This window comes from Triturus cristatus, chromosome 1_1, assembly GCF_964204655.1.
Source record: "Triturus cristatus chromosome 1_1, aTriCri1.1, whole genome shotgun sequence".
Lineage (NCBI taxonomy): Eukaryota > Metazoa > Chordata > Amphibia > Caudata > Salamandridae > Triturus > Triturus cristatus.
Genome location: NC_140579.1, coordinates 38,593,952 through 38,616,030, shown reverse-complemented (window position 1 = coordinate 38,616,030; position 22,079 = coordinate 38,593,952). Strand labels below are relative to the sequence as shown.

General features: G+C 45.5%; 1 protein-coding gene across 1 annotated transcript in view; it reads right to left on the bottom strand.

The window, feature by feature from the left end:
- LOC146869286 (complement C4-like) overlaps nt 1-22,079 on the bottom strand; it is a 252,295-nt gene that overhangs the window by 43,229 nt on the left and 186,987 nt on the right. The window lies entirely within an intron of this gene.

Below are 22,079 nucleotides of genomic sequence, written 5' to 3'. Positions count from 1 at the left end.
CGTTGGTGACCGCTTCGGGTGAGAAACCGCTCACCGGTGCTTAACAAGTGCTTTGTGATTATAACGTCTGTTCTCATTATGCATGTCCTGTATGGCACTGTACATTCATTTTGTGGGGGGTGCTCAATGTATAACATAGTGTCTTGAGCCGACAGTTAGTTTCCCAGTTTTGTCGTTTATTTTGTGTGTACCCTATTTAGGGGAGGTTCCGTCATTTGTGGGTAGTCAATGCCCCGTATCAGATCCCAGGGTGAGCACCCTGTGGTGTGCCCTACACTACTTAGGGAAGGTTGTGTTGTTTGTGGGTAGTCAATGCCTCATATCTGTTCTCAGGGCGACTACCCTGTGGTGTACCCTACCTAGGGGAGGTTGTGTTATTTTTTTGTGTTATTTTTCCAGGGTTAGTACCCTGTGGTGTACCCTACCTAGGGGAGGTTGTGTTATTTTTGTTTGTTATTTTTCCAGGGTTAGTATCCTGTGGTGTACCCTACCTAGGGGAGGTTGTGCTATTTTTCCAGGGTTAGTACCCTGCGTTGTTCTCCATTTCTAGTGGAGGTTATGTTGTTTCCGGGGTGTGTACCCTTTGGTGTACCCTACCTAGGGGAGGTTGTGTTATTTTTCCAGGGTTAGTACCCTGTGTGTTACCCTACCTAGGGGAGGTTGTGTTATTTTTCCAGGGTTAGTACTCTGTGGTATACCCTATTTAGGGGAGGTTATGTTGTTTTCAAGGGTGTCTACCCTGTGGTGTACCCTACCTAGGGAAGGTTGTTTTATTTCCATGGGTTAGTACCCTGTATTGTTCCCTATTTTGGTGGAGGTTCTTTGGTCAATTCCTAGCGTTATCATGGGTCTTCCTTTCATGTTGACACTATGCTCCGGTCGAAGTCCACTTGCATGGAACTCGTGCCCAAGGGTTTCACGCTTGTACGACTTTGAGTGAGAAGCTTCTCTCTAGTGTTTAGACCTCTTCCGTTACTCTTAACGGATTTTAAGTGTCAGCATGCCTTCTACCAGGGGAACTTGTGTTTTTCCAGAGCGTTTTCTCTCTGGGTATCTTTCTTGTTGAGGTTGCACTCTTCCATTTATCTAGAGTGAACCTAACCTCTATTGTACCTTTCTATTGGGGATGTTGTTTTCTCCCAAGGGTCAGTGTCTGCACCCACCTTTGTTTAACAGGGTGTCTACCCTGTGGTGTACCCGCTTATGGGGAGGTTGCGTGGGTGACCACCCTTCTCTGTTGCAATGTTTTTTTTCATCTAAGCCATGCTTTGTTTTTTCCCTAAGGGAGGGGGATGGGACGTGTAGTAATGTTATTTGCAATTTTAATATTTTCTCTTATTTTTGCATCTTAACACATTTCTGTTCATGCCAGTGGAATTTCCGATACCTCATGCAATATACCTGTGGATATGTGCATCTCATTGTTGTATCTTCTTGCTAATGATATATTGAGGTATCTTATTTGTCTTTATCTTTATTTCTGCTGTTGTTCCCTAAGGAAGGAGGATGTGTAGTAAATTACTTGTCTACTATTCTCCACTGTATTGCTCTATCAGAATGTTCCATGACATCATAGAATGTCTTAGTGCCTCTCTGTGTTAGAGTGTCAGTTAGTCAACTCAGGCTGAGCTGTTGGGAGCCTGCTCCTGGTGGGGCTGTCTTTGTACCATCTATCTTCTCCTACTATCCTGACCACCTATGCTGGAACCAAGCTACTAATAGAAAAGTATCCTACATGTACAGATGGGCCCCGTATCGTCCTTTACAACACGCCTAAACATCTGAGTCTTCACTTCCATAATTATCTGTTTGGACCCCTTAATCACAGATGTCCGTTTCATCCTTCGAGTTGCTTTCAACGTATTTTACACATCTTCACTCATACTACGCCCTCAAAATGAGGGGTTTCCAGCTTTATCTCCTAATATCTACATCGTTTTTGTTCACTGTTCTACCTTAAAAAAAAGTAAAATGGCTATGTTTTGTGTATTATGGTGTTTTGTTTTCGGACCTTATTTTGAATTGTTGTTTTCTTTGGTAAGGGTGCCGTGGCAATGTGTGACATTGGGTTACAGACTCACATTAGAACATTTTCATTCTGACGTGTTATTGTTTTACAAAGTTAGGCAGTGATTCCAGGTCTGGGAGACAATATTGAGGACATATTTACAAGCCCCTTTCGCCACGGAATGTCACTATTTACGATGTTCCTGTGGCGATACAGGCTTCGTCTTATTTACAAGGCAGAGTTAAGTCGCTTAACGTGCCTTACCGCTGCCTTGTAAATAGGGCCCCCTTTTCAGGCTATACTTAGCGTGAAAGGGCAGAGCAATGGGTGCTGCTGTGGGCGTTCCACCGCAACATCCATTGATTCTGACGCTGCCCCCTATTTACAAGTGAGGCGTAAATAGGAGACGGCGCCAGAATTAAGACCAGGGAAAACCTGGTCTTACCCTGGCGCAATGAGGAGAAATGTTCCAGGATGAAGCTGCAGGCTGTAGCCGATGAGGGCTCCATGAGGCCATACCTTCACCAAGAGGTCCCACTGAACAGGATTTGCTGCTCCAGAGAAGAACGTAGCAGGTGCTACTGGCGATGCACCCCTGGTGGATCAGCTGGCAGGTAGGTCCTGGTCTTCTGTTGGGTCTTTGGAATGATTTTGGTGAAAAATATTCAAAGTCCTATATTTTAGAGCTAGTCAGGAGCAGTACCACCACCACCACGACCAAGGCTCCAGGCCCAAGGGGGGCACCACTTGGGCCATTAGGTCTCACTCCAGCATAGGCCATGCTTGTTATGTCCTTGTAACCCATAAAGGAGTCCAACTAACTAACCCTTGGAATCACTTCTGGTTATCCTGGGCTGAAGGCGATGGTGCATTTCGATTTCAAGCAGCAAGGCAGTCTTTCAAACAGCAAGGTAGCCCTCTGGTACCAGCAGGGCAGTAACCTGGAGGTAAGGGCAGGCCTTCCGAAGTCCTCCACCCCCAGCTATCCTGGCAGGGTGGCCCATCCTGCCCACGTCTAATCCCTTTTGATGTAACTGCGAGAGCAACACCAACAGCAGATCAATTCACAATCATGTGAAACAGGACATTGGCAGCAGACATCAAATGGTTAGGACAGGAAAATGCTACTTTTATAAAAGTGGCATTTTCAGAACTGTGACTTAAAATCTGACTTCATCATTAAAGAGGATTTTAAATGACCATTTCTTTGAGTCCAAACATTACATTTTTTTCTTCTCCCAATTGAAAGTTAGCAGTTATTAAATGAAATAAGGTAAACTAATGTTATCCAATAGGAAAGATAGGCCCTACAGTAGTGAAAAATGAATTTAAACGTTTTCCACTATCAGGACATGTAAAACGTAAACACATGTCCTAATTTTGTTTATGGAACATTTCTTTATTGGGTTTTTACAATAATCATGGCCAGTTCCATCACAATTATAGCTGATAAACAGATATACAGAAAATGAAAATCAAGCATTTACCGCTCAGTTGCTTCACAAGGTTCTGCAAAAAGTGTCACATTATAATAGAAAAACATGGCAAGGTATGTCCGTACCTGGTATAGTATCACCATACCTGTTGTCCAATTCTGGTAAGTACATGAGGATTACTTTTGGAACTATTCTGGATCAATTAAGCGTACTACTTAGGATTTGCCTGTTTGTCTCCCTTCTCCCTGGTCTTCCAAATACAGTGTACAGTCAATTCTGCTATTTCAGGCTACTGTTTTGATGTGAGGGGGATGTAAGGATGCTCAGCACTAAAGTGCATTAGAACACTGCAATTTTTGGAACTCCATTGAAGACAATGTAGTGGCTCAGGGCTTAATAGGCTGGTACAAGCCTTCTGCTCCAACATTCCAGCGTTTGTCTTTCTGTTTCTCCCTTTTTAATTCAGATCATTCTACTCTCAGTGGGTTGAATATTCCATTAGCCTTATAGCCATCCTACCTCAGGCTATAGCTGTTATTAAAGGCCCTCACCTCCTTTAATAACCCGTGCCTAGAACTCAGGTTCATGGCCTTTAACAACTGGTATAGCCTTCCGCAGTGGGCTCTAAGGCTATATTAAGTTTCTGAAGATGTAAGAAAGCCCCACAGGTATCCTTGAGAAGAAGCAATTGATCTTGAAGCTTATATATGCATCTTTCATAGGTGGCCAGTTGGTACAGATCAACAATCCATTCTTGATGGGTGGGTACTTGTGAGGCGCGCCAGTATCGTATGATGCATATCTTGGCCACCATGAGGCCTGTCAGTAATACATCTAATCTAAGTCAATGTCTGTAAAGTCATGTCCGAAGGCTAATTTAATACTAAAGTGCTAGTGTTGTGGAGTGCTCTCCATATTGAGTGCCAGTAGGATGTCAAGGTGTGGAAGACAATAGTAGTATGTGGTAGAAGTCACAACCATAGGTATTACATCACCATCAGGCGTCATTCGGGAGTAGGTGGGCCCTCTGCAACTTATATGGGGTACAGTACCAACTATGTAGTATCTTGAAATAGGTGCATTTCAGTCAGGCTTCCAGGAGCGAATGGTCATGACTATCCCAATCTGTCCTGCCAGTAAGTTTTAGATATCAGGGTACTATGGGAGTAAGTGTTGTTAATAAGGATCCTGTATAGGTTTGAGACAGTACCCTGTCAGGAGTCGGAAGACGAACAGCTGACTATAGTTCCTTACTCCCCTGTCAACAACCTGATTGACGTGCTGTCCCTTCGTATACAGGCAGTGCAGAAACCCTTTAAGGATCACCCCAGGAGGTACCAGAAGGAGACCCAAGGGGCTCCTCCTGGTAGTTGCTTTGATGCAGGCTTCGACGGCCCTATAAGAGGAGGATCGCAACTGGTGGGGAGGACAGAATGCAGTGACGACCCAGGAAGTAGAGAATAAGAAAGGAGAAGAAGAGCGAGAGGCGCGGAAGCTGCTGGCTAATACAAGCCCCTAGAAGGAGAGGCAAGCCGGAGGCGCAGGCTCAGACGCGAACGACACACCAGGATGCCAACGAGACCGCACATCGCCCTGCTACTCTCCTGGAGGAGGGTGGCTAGACAAGGTAAGGGCCAGACTGCGGGGTTTTGCAGGACACAGGGAGGGGTCGGGTGCGACATATATGAGGTCACGTTCGTCCCGAAAAACTTTTCACAAGGTGTTGGAATCGGGTGCTGCTTCCCTCACAATCCCTACCCCGTGCCAGGAAGGTTCTATTTTCCTTCCCCTGACCCTTGTTTTAGTTGTCTTTTCTTTTGGTTCCTTACTCCGGGACAACGCTGGAAGCCAGTGCACCTGCCCTGCGTCATTTGGATCCTTGGTGACTCTGGGAGTTCCCCCCCTCCCCAACCAAGAAAACCAGGAGAAAACCAATGACTGTCATGCCATTTTGTACCCTAATAAAAGGAACAGTGCATAGCATGTAAAAATAAGTGGTCTCCATAGCCTTATTACCACAATGGTATAGCTGTGCAAGACTGTCCCGTGACATGCGCCTAGAGATTCCACATTTTTTCAGATATTCTAAAATGGGTGATTCGGGGAGGTATATGGGGTCCCACCCTAGTTTACACTGTTTTCCAATATCACCACTGTTGTGACTGGGGCAAAATGAAGTCCGTCTGAAGCATTGCAAAGGGGCAGAAAGTGTCCCCACTAAAGAGATCTCCAATTGTCATAATCCCCTTATTTTCCCATGTCGGCCATCAGACTGGCTTATGGCCGATGCATAATCTCTCATTGGACCAGAGTGGTGCCTCTTTGTTACCAGTGCTGTCTATTCCCAACAGCTGGTGTGCTCCTTTCCTAGTCGTCCACATTGCCCGAAGCATGGGGGAGGGGGGCAGACTTTGATGTTGTGGTATCGTAGAGGATTCATAGACCTGTCGGGGTTTGTGTCACTGTGCACTCCCAGGGTACTCACAAGGGTTGGCTGTCAGCGGGTGCCAAAAAGTAAGCCAAGTGCGAGAGGTGGTGGCAAAGTAGTCTATGCATATCAGGGAGAGTATGCCTCGGCTTTAGTGTCCACATGTAGCCTTGCCACCTTCATATGGGGTTTTCTGCCTGCCCTTATAAACAGCTTGATGCACTTACTTATATTACCGAGCATGTGAGAGGGATCGTGAGGGGCAGCATGCTTAAGACATAATAGAATCTAGTTGTTGTTACCATTTTATCATCTGGATTGTATCCCAGAAAGAAACCTGCAAAGTAGGCCATAGTGTGAAGTCTAGGTCCATCCTAGACACAAGGGGTTGTATATTGTCAAGAACCATTCTATTGAGAACCGTGTTAATTAGGATGCTTAAGTATAAAAAAGTATTTTAATCCCGAGTTCTTCCATGTGAAGCCGTAGGAACCAAGCGTGGTTTCTTGGTCGTGGGCCATCAATGACAGTGCCTACAGAATATATGACGTTACAACGCATGCCATTACATCGCATGCCTTTGCAACGCCAACCTTTACCCCGACTTTCTGTCGGGGGAGCTTTGGAAGTTGGAATAGATTAATTTTCTATTCCAACTCCAGTGTGTGCAACAGTAGGGAAGGTGTTGGAGTTAAATCCAACACCTTCTAACCACTGCTGCACACCTTTTGCGATGTAATGGCATGCGTTGTAACGGTTGCGTTGAAAAGGCTGTTTTCCCGTGCCTAACATGTCCTACTTTTGAAATACAATCCACCCTGCATTGTGAGCCTTTGGAGCCTACTTTAGGGGTGATTTATAAGTATTAAAAAGGAAGGTTTAGGCTGGGAAAAAGGTTTAGTTTGCCTTGTTAAAACAGCAGTTTGAAACTGCACTACCGGCTGAAGTGGGAGGCCTGAGACATGTTTTAAAAGGTTACTTTAGTCGGTGGCACAAAATGTGCTGCTTCCCACTGGTAGCATTTAATTTACAGGCCCTGGGTACCCATGGTACCATATACTAGGGACTTACAAGTAAATTAAATGTACCAGTCGGCTGTCAGCCAGTTGCACCATGTTTTAGGGAGAGAGTGCAAGACTTTACCATGGGTTAGCAGGAGTACAGTGCAGAGGCCTTAAAACCAACAAAAACAGCATCATTAAAGGAAGGGAGTGAAGGCAAAACGTTTGGGGGTAGCCCAGCAAAGAGAGCCTAATCTAACAAACACCCATCAGAAAACAAGATTTAAATTGCATTAGAGCCTCAGGGCGTTAGTGGGAACATAGGGTTAGTCCCTTCCAATCATGATGGACAATTTAAAAAGGGATGGCTGACGCTGCTGTCTGCTTCTCAGCGTCTCTCGCCGGGTCAGAAGGGGATGGGCCCTCAAGGCACATGCTCCCACCCAATCCAGACACTGCTCTCATGCTATGAGAGCAGCACCAGGTTTGCTCTGAGCGGCCTCGTTTGCCGCTCAGACAGTGCATTGGTGCCTGTGACATTTCTCCATTGCACAGCCGGGTTGGAGAAACATAAGTGCGCATGTCTGTTTGGCCGGCTTATGACGGCCGGCCAAACCGACAAGCACACTTATAAGTGCACACTACTCCTCCGCCCTGCAATGCCCAGCCCCACCCACCCAATTCCCAATGCCCGGCTCCGGCAGCATAAATAAAATGATAATAACATTGTGTTATTCCCATTTTATTTACCATCTGCTGGCTCTGGGCTGTGGGGCGATGATCCTGTGCCAATATGGAGGAGCCACCTCTGTCAAGGTGGCACAGTACTTTTCTACAGTGCTCACTACATCCCCTGCTAGTCCACCAAACAGCGAAATGAAGGACCTACAATAGGTGTACCTTCAAGGGATCCACGTTCTGCTACACACAACAGGCGTCAAATCTGTTCTACCTCGTGGAATAAACCAGCTTTGTGGAGGGGCGATGTTCTGACAGTATCACACTGACCATATCTGGTGGCATCTGAAAGGAGCTCAAATGCCCTCGCTCAGTCTCCAGGCACTGTAGAGTGGGAGATTCAGTACCTAACCTTCGGACTGGAAGAGGAGGTCCATCCTGGGAGGAAGGCAGATAAGGACACAAAGAGAAAGTCCTGCATACCACACCCTTCGCTGCCAGTTCAAGACGATGAAGATGACTTAGGCCCAGTCCTGGTAAATCGTCCTCAGGGGAAATGTTCATCTAAACCAAAACACATTCTACAAGATTCCTAGCACTTGATACTGGAGGGCACAGAACTGCTGACAATGGGTCTTGTCTCAAGGGACAAAGAAATCCACTTGGGGAAAGATTGAGATACCACTTGTGGTCAGCAGGATGATGCTGATTGAGACTGTTGTCTCGGTGTTCAAAGAGCCGGCTAGATGGTTTGCAACTAGCCATATCCAATGATGATGCTCCCATGCCCAGAGCCTCATCACTTTTCAACAGAATAGGGAATACCCCATTCCTCCCTGATTGATGATATAGCATACCGCTGTTGTATTGTCCGTCAACATTTTGCGAGATCGACTACGAAAGAGAGAAAACTTACAGCACAAGCTGAATCACACTCAATTTCAGCAGGTTGACATGCTATTCTGGAGACAAGATGTGAGAAGCTGGCCTGGTATATGATGTACACTTATGTAAGTGGACACCTTGCACCAGTCCAGACAACCCTTATGGTGATTTAAGAGGTCTTAGATACCCTTCGAAGCTCTATAAGTGGTGGCTGTGGAGAGCAGTCTTCAGGCTTAGTCCAAAAGGAGTGGAAAGCAGCTTATTTTACCAGAATGCAATCTTATAGTATAAATTATGTGAAAAAGAACCACACAAAGTATTCATAAAATATTTATTTATTTTAGAATACTCTCTAACACATATAAATATCTCCAACCCGGCGATATGCACAATGCACACAATACTTCAGCAAAGTAACACAGTGACCCCGGGGGGGGGGGGGACCAAGCCATATACAGAAAGTGATATAAGAACCACGACTTGGGGCAAGACAGTATAGAGAGGACGTAGAAGTGCTGGGACCCCAAGGAACCACCCAAGGTGAGTAGATAGAGACCCCACGTAGAGCGTGTGCAGTGTGGGAACATGACCGCGTGCTCCGTACAACTCTACGTGTAAGTCGCGGTTGGATATTTAAAGATTAAGGACCCTTCCCAGTGGACCCTGAAGAAACCCCGTGGAAGACAGAAGTTTGGAGAGGCACCACACCCTTGGATACCCTAGTACTAACGTTACCTACACCAGGAAAGTCGGGTACATGCATGTGAAGTGGTGTCGGAAACCGCCATCGAACCCAATGGAGGACTTCAGGAAAGTGCCGCTGTTGAAGAAGGAGAAAGTGTCCGGTGGAATCCAAGGATGGATTCTAGATGAAAGGTACCTGCAAGCAAGGGGACAGAGTCTATGTCACTCAGGAGTGACCAGGAGACTTGGAAGACGAATGCCCTCCGATGTCGGATGTTGCAGAATGGATAACGATGATCTTTTCTCTGCAGCTGAGGACCAGGAGATGCTGAGGAGGACCAGGAGCCATGCACGAGCTGTCCCACGAAGGATGTCGAGTGCTGAAGGGTCGGTGTTTGGCGGGAGTACCAACAAGACTTGGCAAAGGCAAGCAATGCAGAAATCAAAGAAGGAGCAAGGTCCAGGGTACTCACCAAAGGCAGGGGAGTCAGAACAGGCCCTGAGCAATCAGCGGAGGCCAAATGGAACAAGTGTGACCCTCAGGCCGAAGGCACTGGAGTTGCGAGAGGACCTCAAGCAGCTCACCAAAAGATGCAGACCACGATGCGGTGTGGCTGAAGATTATGGCCACTGGAGGTGCTCGAGGTTGGGGCTACTGGAGCTCGAAGATTTTCTTAGAAGGAAACCAACAAGCCTTTCCAACTGCAAGTTGGATGCTGTGCACAGGGATTCCTTTATTGCAACCCCCACAAGGGAAACTGGCCTCAAACTTGGTGAGAGGACAGGGCAGGCCTCTGGAGCTGTGTAAAACCACCACCAGTGTTGCTGAGCTCATGGAGTATGGAGGAGCTCAGGATCTGCAGACCAGTCAACTTAGTTGCAGTGCATGAGAATGCAGGGGAGTGACTCCTTCACTCCAAGGTAGATTTCTTCAGTGTCTTTGATGCTTCACAGGCCTTGGAAGGTTCCTGTATGATGCACAGGCACAGAAGATGCAGCAGACTGGAAGGGAGACGAAGTCAGGCCCAAACAAAGTCCAGAGTACCCAGACGGTAGAAGTGGTGTCTGATCTGAATCTTATCCCACGATGAATGTAGGGACCTTCACCCAGGTAAGCCCTTCAGTACCCTAGGGAAAGGGTTGGGAAGATTCAGGGGACCCTCCCAGGGGAAGGACTGGACGGGGAGGGGGTTACTCCCAATTCCTTTGTCCAGTTTCGCGCCAGAGCAGGAGCCAATGGCTCCCAGGACTGGTTTAAACTGGACTATGCACAGGGACACCAAATGTGCCCCTTATGCAGACTGAGTGGCTCTGGCATGCCACCCACCCCATCCCAATACACTAAATCCTGTCTGGAAGGTGGTCACACCTGCCAGACAGGAAACATATAGAAAACCAGATATAGAAAACCTATATCTTTAGTAAGTGTTGCTAGCATCAGCTTGCACAGGCTGCAATGGCAGACCTGTAGTTACAGTTTGAATGGTTTCCCATGGGTGGCATAATACATGCTTCAGCCCATGGGAGATCTCTGGGGTACTTATGCCCTGGGTACCTTAGTACTATATACTAGGGACTAATAAGGGTACCCCAGTATCCAATCTGGGATATACCTAAGTATTGAACACAACACTTTAGGGAGAAAGCAGATAGACTGGGGTCCTGATTAGCAGGATCCCAGTCATACTAGTCATAAAACAGCTTCGCACCAGGCAAAAAGTGGGTGTAACCATGCTGAAGGATCCTACCTTCCTACACAAGAGGTGTTTGGTCTCCAACTCCTATAGATGAGCACTCCATCCCAAAATGGATGCACCTGTCATTAATGTAGATTTACAGATGGTCATCTGACTTAAGGGACTAAGGGGGGATGGGTCTTGGGAGGCATCTGCTGAAAGGGTAGTGTATACCTCCTTTACCCCCTTTCCATTACCTGAAGTACCCGATAGTCTGATGTGAAGGCTTCCTGGCCTGTAGAAAGGACGATACCCATCCTCTGATGGGCTTGAGAAAACATCACCATGTGTTCCTGACATATGACAGATATGAACTGATATTATACATAATCAAATTTGAATTTCATTATTAAATTAACCTGAAGTGTTAATTAGCCTTAACATGCTGTAGTAAAAGAGCCACTCTTGTGGTCTGGCACCCTATGATGAACTCCAACTACCACCATTTTAACTGGTTTTGGTGTGTTATATTACCCTAGCCTTAATGTAGGACGGCCCTACATATGCCTGCTTCTCTTCTGTCTTGTAATCTTTTTGCCTTTCAATGGGAGCTGTTACGGAGTAGAATAGTCGTGCCAAGAATAGAAGGTGTGGAATGTCGAAGTGCCGTGTTGTGGGCGGTGGTGCACACATGTGTTCGGTGTTGTATACTGAGTATGTGATGCTATAAGCAGTTGTGCAGAAATGTGTATAGTGTTATTTGGGTTATGTGAATTATGACTTTGACTATTGGCTTTGACATGGCTTTTATATTACTATTGGCTTTGACATGGCCTCATGTAATTTTGTTCTCTGACTTTCCCTTGCTTCACGGCAGTTCTTACAACTGGCTTTGACATGGTCTCATGTCATCTTGCTTTTCAGTTCCATCTTGCTTTAAGCCTTTTTGTGTGCATGGCATAACTAACACCATCTTCATAACTGAAGCCATATTCTGTGTTTGCACATAGTTGCAGAGTGGGGAGGGCATGTTTCTGCTCCTCACTTATTTTTCACTCTTCACCGACTAGAGAGAACTGGATGTTATCTGTGGAATGTGCATACTCTGCCTCGGAGCCATAATACAGAGGCCTGGCCAGCCGATGTCGTGGCCTTGACGCAGACTGGTACAGGCCAGCTCGGTTCTCTCTCATGAGAAAAGGGGGCGAGGTTTGCTAGAAGCTTCGCCTCACATTGAATAGTATTAAAGCTACAGGCTTTGGCAGCTCAAGCAAAGTTCACCGCAGAGAAGACGTGTTTTTGTGGACCGGTGGGAACTTTGTGTGCTGACTGAACTCTTGCCTAGCTGCAGTACCCGGACTTCCCTCAGCTTGGTCGGCGAGATGCGGAAGCAGTCGGTGAGGTGTTCCTACTAACCATTTCTACTTAATTCTATACTATCCTATTTGTATATATTCTTTACTCTTTGCTCCTTGTACATATTGCATTCTATTTTGATTGTTTATTTCAATTGTCCTTTTGATATGTGAGAGTCTGCCATGATCAATATATATTTGGCCTGCCTTTTTAAAATGTTGTATTAATAAGCCTATGTTATATTCCATACATTTCGATTTGTTTTCTTGCCTTGCCTTTGGGGTGCTGAAAGTTTGCCCGCCTTAGGAAGTGCTGTGCAAAGTGTTGGGTTATATCTCGGCCTAGGGAGGTTTGTGTCTAGGATCTGTCCTTTTTGTGACAAGCAGATTCACTTCACATGCATACTAAATTTAATGTTTCCTGTTGGCTTAGAAACCATTTTTTGAGGGGTAATACATCTGCACAATTCTTGCATCGCCTAGTAAAGCATAGCCTCACTTCAATGTTGGCAAACAGGAGAGAGATTTTTGGAAAATAGTGACTTCAGCAATGTTTATAGATCTTTGTCTTCATTTCAAGGACTCCTTGCATTCTCTCCGTGAGAAGATTCTACCTCCTTCTCATTTGATAGTTCTGTTTTAGTAATAGTTTCTGGCACGTTTATGCTCTATAAATTTGTATTGAGAGAAAAGTGTAGAACTGTCAAAAATTGCATACATTTTAGCATTACAAGTTCTAACTGACTTTTTGAGCAACAGCTCTAGTCAACTGAAACAACAATTGTCATTTATTGCTTTGCTCTTCTCCTTGCTATTTGTGCATTAAATCCATGTTAGACTTGTGCTTACCAATGTGTTCTGTTATATTTTTAAAGGCTGCACATGGTTCTTTAAGGGGAAATGAAAGTGACTCTCCAGGTGATGGGGAAGAAGAGGAGGAGGAGGGCTGCTGGATCTGGCAGCCTCTGCCTTTGCCTCTATACTGCCCGAGAAGCTAAATCTTTTATTGGGGAAGGTGGCAGGGCTGATGTTGGCAAATATTGAATCCCTGATGGAGCCTCATTATTTTCTGAACTTGTGTTGGTCTCTTGCAGTTTTCTTAGCTCCCTAGCTAGTTGTAGGAAATGCTCTGAGTTCTGCTTTGAGTTGCAGAAGGCCTGCAAAATCAGACTTTCTGGGGAGGGGTGTCAGAATGGGTCAGAATCAGAACCAAAAGGTTCATGTATAATATCCTAATAACATTGGTGGAAGCTTCCTTCTGTGCATCTCTAAATCATCTTTCCTCCACTATCCTTTGTGCTACTCTTCTGAAAGTTAGCCTGGGATGATGGCAGGGCCTGCTTCAATGGAGATGCTGGCTTCAAAGGCACTAGCAAGGACAAAAGCATTAGAGCTGTAGACAGGTCAACCGGTGAGGGCTGCAGCATCAGAACGATTCCAGACAGAGGTACTCCATGAGGGACGGAGAGACCGTACCATGCTGGGGGAAGACCAGTCATCAGAAACCCAAAGTGTCCCAAGAGGTGGAGGTCTTACTTGTTGAAGATGGCCAGAGTCTTGTTTAAAACTACTTCTTTCGTTCCTCTACTTTTTGTGTTTGCATCTTTTTCCTTTGAGAAATTTAATGAAGGACAGGACCTTGATGGAAAAAAACGACCTTTGACCGAGATAAATGTCTAGCCCGATGTCAGTTGTCATGGGCAAGGGCCATGAACAGTTTGGCTTACAAAACCTCAAGTTGTGCCTCAACCTAGGCACCAAAAGCAAATGTCATGGTGGTCAGTGGTAGACATTTGCACATGGCAATCACAAAAAGGCTTGAATCCTGATATTTTAGGGGGCCACATCCCTAGCACTGCATTTTTGGGAGAATTTGTGAAATGTGTTCTCTGGTGAAAATAGTCCTGAAGATGATGTGGCATGACTCGACCATGAGGATCTGGATCAGGATGTAGAAGAAAATAAGTTATTTAACTGTAACTGTAGATCTCCAGTATAGGTATCTTTCATAGATTCAATCATGTGAATCTATGAAAGATCCAATACTGGAATAATATCTTCTCCGTCTTGAGCATGTAAGTCTATGAGATCTTGGACGATGATGATGCTTGAGATCTCAGTCTTGACCTTAACATAACATAACATAACATGTGTATTTGTAAAGCGCACGTTCACCCCAAACGGGGTATCTTGTTGCTGAATAACAGATGTTTATTGTTACCCAACTCAATGGTACTCATTTTATCAACCTCATATGGATGAAAGGCTGAGTGAGATCTAGGGTGCCTTAGTGTGGGTGCCACTGGTACAAGAACCAGGAGTGGCTGAGAAAGAGTTGTGGCTGTATTGGCAGCAGAACTGGACTGGTTGAGGAGAAAGAGGAGGAGGAGGCATAGGAGGAGGGGGAAGAGATGAATGTGGAGGAAGTGTGGATTCGGTTGGAGCCTGAGGAGGTGAGTCAGACTGATGAAAGTCTGTGAGCGTTCATCCATGAAAGCGACTCCACTGTCTTGGTGACAGAAGTTGCATGATGTCTCGACTTCGAACCATGTCTCGATTTTGATATACCTCTCGACATCGAAGGTGCTCTCCTCCTCGACGTCGTATGAGTTACCGAGGTTGAACCAGCTTCTGATGGCGAGATAGTAAATAGTGCATGTCTTCTTGACGTCAATGTCCTCGATGTAGAACAGGAGCCAGATTTTCTCCTTTTGGATCTCTGTAGAAGTCCTCGCAGTCTTACACAGATGTACTGGTAGAGGGAACAGTCTCTCATCACCCTTCAGAAGTCTCTCCAGCCAGGGAATCTTGCCTTCTGCGGTGCTCCACTTGGCCATGGAGGCAAATCTTCCCTTTCTCCCTCAAAGTGCTCCTGGAAAGGGTCTTGCAGTGGCAACACGTCATGGGGTCATGAGAGTCAGGCAAACATAGGATGTAGATCCTGTGCGGGTATGCTTCTGCAATTTTTCTGTCATACTCTGGGCATTTTGCAAAAGAGACGCCATTTTGTGAAAAATAAGATATATTTCTTGTCAGAAAAATATCTAAAAATACTCCACACCTTAAAAGACGTTGAGTGAATCACTTTAAAAAGCAAAAGATGAAAACATTTTAGAGAAAAGATCCTTGACAAGGCATATCTGCGCTCCAGGATCCTGTCGGGAAAAGTTGGACAAAAGAACTGTGCAAAGGGCCACCTGCAGGACATGATGGGGCACTGGAGGTCAAGATGCCCTTAAAAGCGCAGTTTCCTCTGCTTCTCATTGTTTTCAATGCTGCAGCCTGTACAGCCCTCCTCTTACTTTAAAAAAAGAAGAAAAAGAGTCTATGAAGGACGTTTTTAAAAGGTCTCTTTAAAATCTTATAGTAATTGAATATAATTGTCAATATAGCCTGTTGTAAGGCTGCAAAATTTAACATTTGTGTCACATGCTCCCTGACCTTTCCTTAAGTAAGATAACATAAATGTGACTGCTCCGGTGTCCCCACACGTGGGCGGGACTTTTTAGTGCTTATGATTATCAATGGAGATCCCCTGAGAGAAGAAAATAAGTTATTTACCTGTAACTGCAGTTATTCAGTATTGGTATAGTCCTACGGTACTATAATAAAGCAGTAAGTATAACTAATATAGGCTATATTGGCACTTTGAACAATGACCAATCAGGTCACAGCACCCTCTAGAACCTTCCCAAGGGAGGCTGACTTCTTTAGATGTTCAAGCATAATTAGGAATAGTATTCCTAGTGAGAAGGAGAGCCTCTAAGGGGAGGAGGGCGGGTCGTATGTGAATCTATGAAAGATACCAACACTGGACAACTGCAGTTACAAGTAAGTAACTTATTTTCTTATCCAATATTGAATCTTTCATAGTTTCACATGCTTGGATCAGAATAGCAGGCAGTATTGTAAGTACCTGAAATGCCCTTAGAGAATGGTGGGCAAAAACAATACATGTTTGTGAAGAAGAACCTGTACATATAATATAAACAAAATATATATAATATATATATATATATATATAGCTAAAACAATAGAAAATGAAAATAATCATGTAAGTGCATAACGTTTAGACAAAGTATGTAAATATAAAAATAAAATAGCGATATATCATAGCTAGGAAAATTAGACTTTAAAATGAATAAACTCCTCTATTTAAAGAGGGTCACCTTATAAGTGTTAACAATACGTGGCCTACAGCTGCTTCACTTTGCTGTGCCGATTCCAGGCCCTAGTGCTGCATGAACATGTAGGTGCTCTTCCATGTTGAAGCACCCATATTTTCTCCAGCACAACGCCTGCAAACAGAGCAACCGAAGTGGACACTGCTCTTGTCGAATGCGCTTTAGCTCTTCTCGTTAAGGGTTTGCTCGCTTTGGAAAGTCAACACTGAATTGTCACCAAATCCAGCTTACAATCATAAGTTTTGTCACTTCTCTGAAGTGATGACCTTGACCATAAGTTAAAAGAAATTGGTCATAAGTCTTGCGAATGAGCTTAGTTCTGTGAAAGCAAAATTTGAGACATCTCTTAATGAGCCTGCTCAGCCGGTGTGGCTGGGCTGGGGAAAAAAGTCCGAAGGATGATAGGCTCATTGAGGTGGAATTGAGAAGGAACCTTAGGGATGAATAAAGGGTTTGCACAGAGAAGTATGTATTCGTCGATGAAACAAAGAAAAGGTTGTTTAGGGGTATGCATCTCACTAACCCTTCTGGCAAATGTGAGAGTGAGAAAAGGAAGAGCAACTTTCCATGTGAGAAACTTTAATTCAGCCTTATAAATGGTTATGAAAGGCTGCTTCATTAGTTACACGAGGACCACATTGAGATGCCATTCTAGGGAGGAGTTCGTTCGTACTGGTTGCAAAGCTCTGAAGAGTCCTTTCAAGAATTGCTTTATGAGCCTTGTGGAACAGATCGATGGAGCCTGTGCCGAGCGTCTGTATCTGGAGATTGCACCAAGGTAAACCTTAACTGATGAATAAACCAAGCCTGACTTGGCCAGAGAAAGAAGATACGGTAAGATCTGTTCCAGGGAAGCATGGAATGGGTTTAAGTTGTTGAAGCTCCTCTTGTACCCAAATACCTCAACGACAGAATTAACTTCCACCTACCCAAAAGAAACCTCCGATCTTTCAACTTCGCAGTGGCCAAAACCACGTGCATCCACAGAGCCAAAGCAGGCGGAAGATCCTTCTCTCATACTGCAGCCAAGACCTGGAACGAGATACCGGCAGACATCAGATGTGCCCCCTCCCTGAAAATCTTCAGGAAGACCCTCAAGACCTGGCTCTTCAGCTAAACAGATCTGTGGACCCCTACCCCCATCAGCGTCTTGAGACACTCACTGGTGAGTAGCGAGCTTACCTTTCCCTGATTGATTGATTTAATGTTTATTGCAGAAGAGAGCCTGCCAAGGAGCGACTTGAACAGTCTCACAGAAATGTACTGCTTTCTTGCAATTTGTTGAGCCAAGCACGCTAGCCTCCTTTGTCTGTCCAGAGAGAGGAAGGCTTTGATTTGTATTGTGTCCAGTTTGCTCTGAGAAATGCCATAGCCTGACTGGGACTGGTAGAGGACTTGCGCCAATTTACAGCGAGGCCCAGTTTGAGAAAAAGACCTTTGTCACTCTGGCAGCCTGTCCTGGGGTTGAAGCTTTTAGCAGCCAGTCGTCTAGGTAAGGGAATACCTGATGGCCTTGCTTCCCGAGTGCTGCTGCTACTACTGGGGCCATGTACTTGGTGAATATACGAGGGGTGGACATTAGACCAATGCGAAGAACCTTGAATTGTAAATGGGTACAAGCTACTGTGAAACGAAGATATTTGCAGCACTTTTGATGGATGGGGATATGGACGTAAGTGTCTTTTAGGTCTAGGGATGTCATGAAATCTTCGCTGTTGATACGATGAAGAATGTCAGAGAGAGTTATCACCTGGAGAGATTGCTTGCAGAGGTATTTGTGAGCTTCCTGAGATCTAGGATAGGTCTCCACTCTCCTGATTTCTTGAGAATAGGAAAACATGGGAGTAGTATCCTTCCTCTTTTTGAGCATGCTGGAACTTCTCTATCGCTCATTTGGCAAGTATTAAGAAAGCATCATTCCGCAGTAAGTGAAGATGACAGGGGTGCGATTCCCATGGTGGATTAGTTGGTGGTTTCTCCATAAATTCCAGGGTATGGCCAAAGTTAACAAGGTCCAATACTCATCAGTCTGAAAGTGATAGTTTGCCATTGATGGAGGTAACTGAATATCTTCGCACCTACGGGATGAGAAGGTGGTGTAGCTGGCTCCTGGAGAAGGTCACTGTTTGCGGCCTGTCTCGCGGCTTTAGGAAGGTGGCCTTATGCAAGGCCCTTGTTCAGAGAAACCTGCCATAGAGGATTGATGGTAGGACTGTTGCTGATACCCCAGCCTGAACTGAGGCTGGTAGGACTGATACTGTTGAAAGCCACAGATACTGTTGGAAGCCACACCCTCGCACTCCCCACCAAAGCACAATGTAATATTGAGGGGTGTCCAGGGAGTTGGCGGAATCTGTGCCCATTTTAGTGGCAAGCAGGCATCGTCAATGTGTTTGCCAAATAATGTGTCCCCATCATATTCCAAAAAAGCTGGAATGGACCTCGGGTCGGAAAGAGGTCACCCAAAGTCAACCTTGGCGCCTTAACACCGATGCGCTGGCTAGTTGGCGGAATGCGATGCCCATAGCACAATGAATTATTTCAGATGACATGCGTACGTCCTCCAATAAAATCTTTCTGGCTTCCGACTGTCTATCCTCCGGGATGAGATCAATGATGGATCTGACATACGACCACATTTGGTGATCGTAACAGCAGAGAACCGCCAAGGCATTCGCTGTGTGCGCTGTAATCACAGACATAGTGGAAAATCTCTGGCTAATATTGTCTACACTGCATCCAACTGTATCAGGTGGCACCGAAATAGGAGTAGATGGGGTCTTAGAACTCCAATGTGCCGCATGAGATATGACTGAATCAGGTTTGGGATGTCCTGTCAAACTTGCTAGGGAATCCTCAGGCACCCTGTACTTTTTGTCACTGTGAGGAAGGACAGGCACTACCCTGCCAGGGTTTTTCATTACCATGACTCCTTCCTGCCAGATGTAGTCTACGATTGGTATTGAGCACAGCGATTTTCTTGCTTGCTCATTAAAATCATAAAGGAAGCAGTCAGACTGCTTCACCGACATGAGAAGATGAACTCTGGTTGCTGCTCTGTCCATCAGATTGTGGAAACCTATATCTTCTAGAGGCAAATAAGAAGTATGGTGCGGAGGAGGGGATAGTGCTGGCCATTCATCCAAAGGCGGCTGTGTGTCAGGGATCTCACCCTCTTCTCTTTCATCATCAGATGATAATGGATACCTTGGTGGCACTGCGACATGGAAGGCAGGTATCATTCTAGGCGTACCTGGCTGAGGGAGAGGTGGTGGAGGAAGAGGGGTGGCAGGTTGTGGCGGTGCACCAGGCTGTTCAGGGGAAACGCCTCAGATAATCCATTAGCATTGCTTGGAGGTCCTGTATCAAGGAAGCAGGAATGTGTGCAGTATCCCACTGAGGAAAAAGATCTGAATAACATCCTCTGTCTCATAGAGGATACAAATGTTGGTAATAATGACTATCCTCCTCATAATCCCCATCTTCCTCGTGACAATTAACGTTCCGTTCCTACAGACTATGAGCTGGACCAAACAGGCGACATCATCATCAGACTGCTCAATGTCCAATAGATGAATTTGAGGTAGAAGAGAGACTTTGCCGGATATAGTGACTTCAAGATACAGAAAGGTTTTGGAAACCTTAGAAATCTTAATTGTCATCGAAGGTGGCATCATCAGTGTTGTTTTCACAGGAGTGCTGTCTTTCTTTGGTGTCGTGGTCAACGGTCTCGATGAGAAGGTGGTACTGGTGGTCATCGACAGTCTTGGTGTCGACAGTGAAGGTGTCGTCGAGTAGGATTTTGAAGAGGATATAGTCTTTGTGGATGGCTCAGCAGATGAGGCATGAGGGCAATCTCTATCCTTTCACGTTGAAGAGCAAGGTAAGAATGATTCTGAGGAGAAATGTCTTTGGTTCTCCTTTTTCTTAGAGCTGTGAGGCTGCTGAGAAGTCTTCACAGATTTTCTGTAACTCCTCTGGTGCTCCATCATTGAATCTATCCCTTTTGTGAGACCCAGAAGAGGTGTCACTATCTTCCTTAGAAGACGACATTTGAGCTTTCGTTCTCTGAACCCACAGTAGTAGCATACCTTCTCTGTCCCTCAAGAGTTTTTGAGAAGAAAGTGTGACAGATCTTGTACTCTTTTTCCTAATGTTTGGGATGAAGGCAGTAAATGCAGTTCTTATGGGGGTCATCCACATGCACTCTCTTCTTCCCACAAGCCTTTAAGGGACGGAAGAGGCTTTTTGTGTCAGACATAGTAGCGTAGTAGTAGCTTCGGAATAAGAGAAACTGAGCGGAGCTCGGGGAGACTCCCTTCACACACAACGTACAGTGAAAATCTGAGGAAGTCAGCCTCTCTTGGGAAGGTTCTAGAGGGTGTTCCAAACTGATTGGTCATAGTTCAATGTTTGGTCCTTTTTTACAAAGGACATAGATAGGCTACTGCCATTGTAGTCTAAGTTATGTTAGTTGTACTTACTGCTTTATTAGAGTCCCGTGGTACTCCCACTTCAACAACGGGGAATGATTCAAGCATGTGAATCTATGAAAGATCCAATACTGGATAAGAATAGATTTACTATTCTGACTCTTCATTTAGAGGCAGACACATACATTTGTCATGCAATGCAGCACAGCAAACAAAATTGCTGCACTGAGTTGTGTGAAACTGAGAGAACGTGAAAGAGACAGAATTGTTTCCTCTGGTGCACTCTAGACTGCCTTGCACCACCAAACATACCCTTGCACTATACTGCAAAGATGTGTGTTATGATGCTTTACTGTTACACGATCATATCACAGGCTGTAACTAGCGCGTGGCAGCCGATGCTCACGAGCTCTCCTGCGCGAGAGCATCCCTGTTCTCCTCCCCACCCATTGGTTGCCACAACATTCCACCTGTCCTGGGGTTCCCTGTCCCCAACTGTCAACTGTCATTATCCTGTCAAGACGTTCACTCCGCACCTGTGTGGGGCTGTTATGAATAAAGCTTTTTGCTGTATTTCGGTTCAGCGTCCTTTCTACAAGTGGCGACGAGCGGACTCACTTACAACGGACAGCCCCACTGCGGATTCTCCTGATTAGCCTGATTTGAGCGTCTTGAGTTTCGAGAATTTTTTTTTTTACCCTTCAAGATCCAACTCACACCTGCTTGCTTCACGGATGCCGATATGACTCACCGGATGTAAGTCCAACGTATCCTTTCTGCCTGAGGTGCCTCAGCCTTCTTGCTAGTCTGTGCGCTAATCAGAGGACTTCATGATCGAGTGTTAAACATCTGCACGTTCCGTGGTGTTCCAGCCCCCTCACTCGTGCCTGCTGCTGGCTCAAGGTAGGAGCTATCCTTTCTGAGCGCGCCCTTCCCGCGCCTCAAACTAATCCTCCCCTTCAGCTTTGACGCTTGCGTGCTCCGCCCTCCGCATGACTGCTTTTCAGCAAGTATTAAGACTGCCTTGTTTACCCAGCTCTCACCTTCGTGCGCAGCTGTTTCCTCCTGTCAGGGAGTCTTCGCGCACTTCGACGCTTGCCGCCCACGTCATTGAAACGCAGCGTCAGGCGCCATTTTGTGGAAACTGCATTCAAGCTCATGAGTTCGATCCCCATACCGGCACATTTACGGTGATGTGGACAGAATTGGAACTACTCTTGAAAAATCGAACGTTATTGCCAGGAGTTACACAGGCGATAACATAGAGTTCTTAGGGATCCGTGAACTGGAATTTGAATTCAAGAACAGGAA